The 6,309-nt window shown below is 53.4% G+C and overlaps 1 pseudogene; it reads left to right on the top strand.

Moving 5' to 3' along the window:
- The first annotated feature begins 416 nt into the window (after positions 1-416).
- LOC141988926 (perforin-1-like) lies at positions 417-2,706 on the top strand (annotated as a pseudogene).
- The last annotated feature ends 3,603 nt before the right edge of the window (positions 2,707-6,309 follow it).

The raw sequence follows: 6,309 nt of genomic DNA, 5'->3' as shown, positions 1-6,309 counted from the left end.
ACCGCCCTCTAGTGGCCCCATTGAGGAATTGCAATGACGTATTATTAGATTGCGCACCGTGGAGTAGGCATGTGAAACTCTACCTCCTCCTCGTACTTAGTCCTGGTATTACAACATCTGGGAAATAGGGAGGGGAGGGAATTGATGCAAATTAGGTAATCTGAAGTCAAACATGCAAATGAGGCATCACGTCATTTGTGTAATGCCTCCTGGAGCCCAGAGTTTTCGTAGGTGTGCAATAAAACATGGCTGATGTCGTCGGTGGTAGGTGGATGTTTCTGTCTCCACAACAGAGATAACTTACAGAACTGCCTGCCACTGGATTGTCACTAATTCTGGACCTCTGTGTGTCTGTTCCTCTAGGCTGTTCAGAGGCTGACGGCCTCTCCTTGGTGGGGGAACCCATCACATCAGCCATGCCCAGATTTGGTGCCTTCATCCCCCTCCTCTTCTTCATCTTCCCTGGGGCCTCCTCCCATTGTCACACTGGCACGGTCAATGAATGCAAGAATCACACGGCCTTTGTGCCTGGCCACAGCCTTGCTGGGGAGGGCATCGATGTGACCACGATGGCCAGAAAGGGGGCCTATCTGGTAGACAGCAGCCTCTGGCAACATCAGACCGGCACCTGCACCCTGTGCCGCAACCGACTTCAAGGAGGGCAGTGGCAGAGGCTGCCACTGGCCATGGTGGACTGGAGGGTCCATGTCTCGTGCCGCTGGAAGCTGAGCAGCTTGGTGCAGCAATCGGCGATGGGCATGATGGATTCGGCGGTGTCCACGGTGCAGAATGACTGGAAGGTGGGTCTGGACATGCCGGTGAAGCCCAAGGTTAATGTGCAGGTGGCCCTGGCTGGATCGCACTCCAAACTGGCCAGTTTAGTGGTAGACCACGAGCGGACGGACAAATACAGCTTCATGAGCCATGAGGTCTCCTGTGGCTATTGCAGGTGAGCGCCAGCCTGGGTCAGGAGGACTTACCTCAAATTGGGATCACAGCAACACCACACAGTGATACGGGGTCTTTCCCCTCTATGGGGCACCAGCTCTGATCCAGGCCTAGGAGGGCTGGCTCAGGGGGGCAGAGAATGTGACACAGAACTTTTCCTCTCTAGGGAACACTGGCTTCAATCTGGCACCAGGATGGGGGACTGATTCAGGATAATGGGGAATGGGACACAGGACCTTTCCCCTCTAGCGGGCACCATCTCCGATCTGGCCCCAGGCCAGGGGACTGGTTAGCTAGGAAGGCAGGGAATGCTACACAGGACCTTTCCCCTCTAGGGGGCACTGGCTCCCACGTGGGACTGGACAGTTTTGGGGATTTTCTTCTCATGCATGTCAGGACAGCCCGGTGACCTGTTATGAGCAGAGCGGGGGCAGTCTGTCAGAACAATCAAGCAGCCTGCAGTATCCCCAGCAAGCTTGTGAGGTTCAGCACAATGGGTGGTTGTCTTGAGTAGGAGCCACCTGCTTAGACCCTTTCTTCTGGGTTGGCTGGGGCCTTAGGACTGGCAGCTAATAACCTCAGCTGACTCACCGGGTGCAGAATCCACCTCTTGTGTCCCTGACCAGGTTCCGGGTCAGCGAGATGCCCCCGCTCACCAGCCATTTCACTCTGGCGCTGGAGAACCTCCCGGAGCAGTAGGACAGCAAATCCAAGCTGGAGTACCAGCAGCTAATCAGCAATTACGGCACCCACTACCTGTCCCAGCTGCAGCTTGGGGGCCGGCTGCAGTACGTGACAGCTGTGCGGGTCTGCGAAGCGTCAACGAGCAGCTTGACTGACGACGAGATCAAGGACTGCTTGAGCATGGAGGCAGCCGTGAGTATCGGAATGGGCTTGATCAAGAGTGGGTACAGCAAGTGCGAGGAGAATAAGAAGAAGGGGAAGGTCCAGGGGAGCTTCCATGAGACATATCGGGAGCGCCACGTGGAGGTGGAGGGAGGAGAGAGCACAACTGATGTGCTCTTCTCCAGGAGTGATGCCAAGGTCTTCTCGGCCTGGAAGGAGAGCCACAAAGACAGCCCTGACCTGGTGTCCTATTCGCTGCACCCCATCCACATCCTGCTGGAGCAGGACGACCCCAAGCGGGAGGCGCTGAGGCGGGCGGTGAGTGAGTACATCCGTGAGAGGGCCCTGTGGAGGAATTGCACCCGAAGCTGCCACCCAGGGATTCAACGCAGCGCCCATGACCCCTGCTCCTGCGTCTGCCCTGGGGATACCATGACCAACACGACGTGCTGCTCGCGGGAGCGCAGCCTGGGGAAGCTGATGGTGACAGTGAAGACGGCCAGTGGCCTCTGGGGGGACTACTTTACTGCTACGGATGCCTTCGTCAAGGTCTTCTTTGAGAGAAGGGAGATGCGGACTGGCACCATCTGGAACAACAACAGTCCCGTCTGGAACGTCCACTTGGACTTCGGAACCGTCCGCATCACCAGCGCCAGCAAGATCCGAGTCCAGGTCTGGGACGAGGACAACAAGTGGGACGATGACCTGCTGGGAAGCTGCGACATCCCGCTGGAGGCTGGGGGGCCCCACCAGAAGGATTGCTACCTGAACCATGGCCGCATCTGGTTCCAGTACAGCCTGCGCTGTGGGCCCCACCTCGGGGGGCCGAGCTGCTCTGATTATGTCTCCCAGCCACCCCAGCTGGGAACAGCCAAGGGGAATGAGGTGCAGGCCTTCTGGTCAGCCCCTTAGTTAGGGGATCGGAGAGGGGCATGGGTGTGCATTGGTCAATAGCACTCCCTGTCCAACCATTTGCTAGATCCCGCTCTGCTGATGCTGGGCGGCTTCATGCTGACCCTCCTGCTTGGGAATCAGGGTCTCCTATGCCCATAAGAGACGTCTGCTCCTGTGGGTCCGTTATCTTCACAGCTCCCTCTGGGAAAACATCCCATCAAGAACCGTCCATTTCAAATCCATCAGACCAGCCTGTCCAATGATTCCAACCATCCAATGGATCCCTCCAATCAACAAACTAATGTATCTACCTACTGCATACCTCTTCTCAACCTATTTACCATTTTCGGTTGCATATGCAGGGAAGGTTGCATTGTGGGTTGCATATGCGGCTCTCTATGTGTTATTTTGGCCACATCCGCAGTGCATATATACTATCTGTATGGCCCTCAGATGTGACACAAGCTTCAGCTGTGTGCTGACTGGGGCACAAGCGGCTGCGGGTTGAGAATTACTGATCTAGTGCATCCAATATAACTAACCAAGCAACCAACTAAGGTCTTAAGGACATCCAACCAACCAACCAATATGTGTAGCCAGTGCAACCAACCAACCAATGAATGTCCCAAGTACGTCCAACCAACCAGTCAACCAAGATGTGCAGGCCGGGCAACCAATCCACCACCCCCTGTCTCCAGCCACCAATGGTATTTATCTGTCTAGTGTATCCACTGGAAAACCGATGTTCTCTGCAGGAAGGGATAAGTTCCAGAGCTTAGCCCTGTCCTATTGCGGCTTCAGTGATCAACCCTCTGTAGAAACCTGAAGATATTGCAGGGTGGACATGGTTCAAAACACCCAGCAGATGGGCCGGGGTTCCAGGGGGAGGATTCATTAGGGGGCTGTTCCCTAAATGTTGTTTCTGTTGCTTTCCACAATTACCCAGCTGCTTTGGGGTTAGTTATATCATTATAAATACACAGGTCCCACCCACCAACCAGCTGGATGTTCTCTGCTCAGATGGTCGTCACAGATGATGACGTATCACTCACCGTCAGGAAGCTTCAGAGTTCATACCCAGGAGAACATGCCACAGGGCTATTGATTGAGGCTGTCAGCAGGCTCAGGGAGATGGCACTGCATTGGAGTCACAGTTGGGAAGAGCAAATTCTCCCTAATTCGGGGATTCAAGATTCTTCCTGTCTCACTTCTACCTGCATCTGTTGAGAGCCTAGATCAATAGCTCCACGGTGCACCTCACTGATGATGGGTGTGGTTAACTCTGAACCCTACTGACTGCAAGTTAAACATCTCCAGCCTGGAAAACTGCCATGCAGCTTTGCAGCACCACTGCAAAATGATTTGTTTCTGGGAGGATTCCAGGTCTCTGGATCTTTGCAAATGTATCTCCCTGCCTCAATAAACATGTGTGAAATCAAATTTCTAAGCAGGAAGTCTTGTGATTCTTCTAACCTCAGTGGGCTGGACCTAGATCTAGAGTAGAAACGAGTGGCTACAATACATGCTTGGGAACACTAGGGGGAGCTCTGGGATGGAGAGAAGCAAGGCATGGCAAGACAGGGGAGCTAGACAGCTGGATGAATTTGCTGTAATGGGGAATCTGGTGTAATGTGGCTAATGCCAGTCAAAGGGAGTGGCTTCTGTCCGGGACAGAGTGTGGTGGGTGGGTGTGACGCTCTGTACCTCGGGGGAACATCCTAGGTTGCTGACCTAGGCAACAACAAAAGAATCTGTTAGACTCTCCAGGAAGTCACCCCCTTCCTTTGGTCAGTTTGGGACTGCAATGAGGTAATGCTCACCTGATTCTGAAGGGGGTGGGGGGGGGCAAAGCCAAGAGAGTAGAAAGGACATGGTAAAAGGGAGAGACATTTGCCACGCTCTCTCTCTCTCTTCCACCTACATCTACGGACACTACAACAAGTGAATGAATGATCAAAGGGGAGAATTTGGCTGCAGAGCAACCAAGTGTAGCCAGCCTGTGGTAAGAAGCATCTAAGGGCTTGGCTACACTTCCGAGTTACAGCGCAATAAAGGAGCCCCGGGTGCACTAGCTCACTCCCCATCCACACGGGCAAGGCACGTAGAGCGCTCTGACTCCATGGCTACAGCGCTGCTGGTACTCCACCTCGGCGAGTGGAATAGCGTTTGCTGCACCCCCGCTGGAGCACCGCAGCGCCAGTGTGAAAGAGGTGTTGCATTACTGTGCTCTCGTCAGCCTCCGGAAACGTCCCATAATCCCCTTAAGTCAAGTGGCCACTCTTGTCATTGTTGTGAATTGAGCTGCAGGAATGCAGAAATGCCCCTTGAAAGCTCCGTTTCGGAGAAGCCGGAGACAAAGTAAACATTTACTGTTTGCTTTGAGTGAGTGAGAGAGAGGCGGGGGGCAGAAGGGGGGTCTGAACTTACAAGACAGCATGCAGACACACTCTCAGAACCCCAATAACCCACTCTCTCTCCCCCCATATACACACAACACACTCCCTGTCACACTTCACCCCATCCCACCGCATTGGAAAAGCACATTGCAGCCACTTGCCCGCTGGGATAGCTGCCCACAATGCACCGCTCCCAATGCCGCTGCAAGTGCTGCAAATGTGGCCACGCCAGTGCGCTGTCCATGTGGACAGACTGCAGGGCTTTCCCGACTGCGCTCTACGAAGGCGGGTTTAACTCACAGCACTCTACATCGGCAAGCGTAGCCAGGCCCTAAGTTTGTAAGGGCGTTGAAAGCATTAAGATCAGCTTAGAATGTGTTTTGCTTTTATTTCATTTGACCGATACTGACTTGTTGTGCTTTGACTGATAATCAGTTAAAATTTATCTTTATAGTAATATATCTGTTTGTGTATTCTACCTGATGCCGTGCGTTTGGTTTGAAGCGTGTCAGAGACTCCCCTTGCGATAACAAGCCTGGTACATATCAATTTTATTGTTAAATTGACGAACTTATATACACTTGCAGCATCCAGCGGGCATAACTGGACACTGCCAGACGGAGGTTCCCAGGGTAGTGTCTGGGACCGGAGATATTGGCTCGTGTCATTCGGTTGCACAATACAAAGAGCAGCTTGAATGCCAGAGGTTGTGCATGAACAGCCCAGGAGTGGGGGTTCTCACAGCAGAGCAGGGTCAGGCTGGCTCCCAGAATCAAGCATTGGCGTGACCTTGGAGATCACCAGTCCAGATAACACCAGAGTGGAATGTCACTGTGGGAAAGAGCTACAGGGAGATGGACTGTGTTATTAGGGGGTATTAATATCCCCCAGCTGATATTTGCAAGACACTGCTATTGCCAAGGGATCCAGAAGGGGATATGAGGAATTTTTCTTCTAAGGGGATTCAGCTCTGATCTGGCCCTAGAGCAGGGGGATTGGCTATCTCAGGGGGCTGGGGAATGGGACACGAGGCCCTTCTGGTCTTTTGGCGCTGGTTTTGATCTGGCCCCACGACTCTCATCTGGGCCTTTGTTCCAGTCTCTTTCAGGCATCTCTTGTGGGTGGAGAGGCCATCTCTTGAGCCATCTGAAGACAAATGGAGGGGTTTCCAGGGCCTTTTATATTCTTCCTCTTGTGGCCAGAAACCCCTTGTTCTCCTGTGCAA

Source organism: Natator depressus, chromosome 6, assembly GCF_965152275.1.
Source record: "Natator depressus isolate rNatDep1 chromosome 6, rNatDep2.hap1, whole genome shotgun sequence".
Lineage (NCBI taxonomy): Eukaryota > Metazoa > Chordata > Testudines > Cheloniidae > Natator > Natator depressus.
This window is presented reverse-complemented; position numbering and strand designations above follow the sequence as displayed.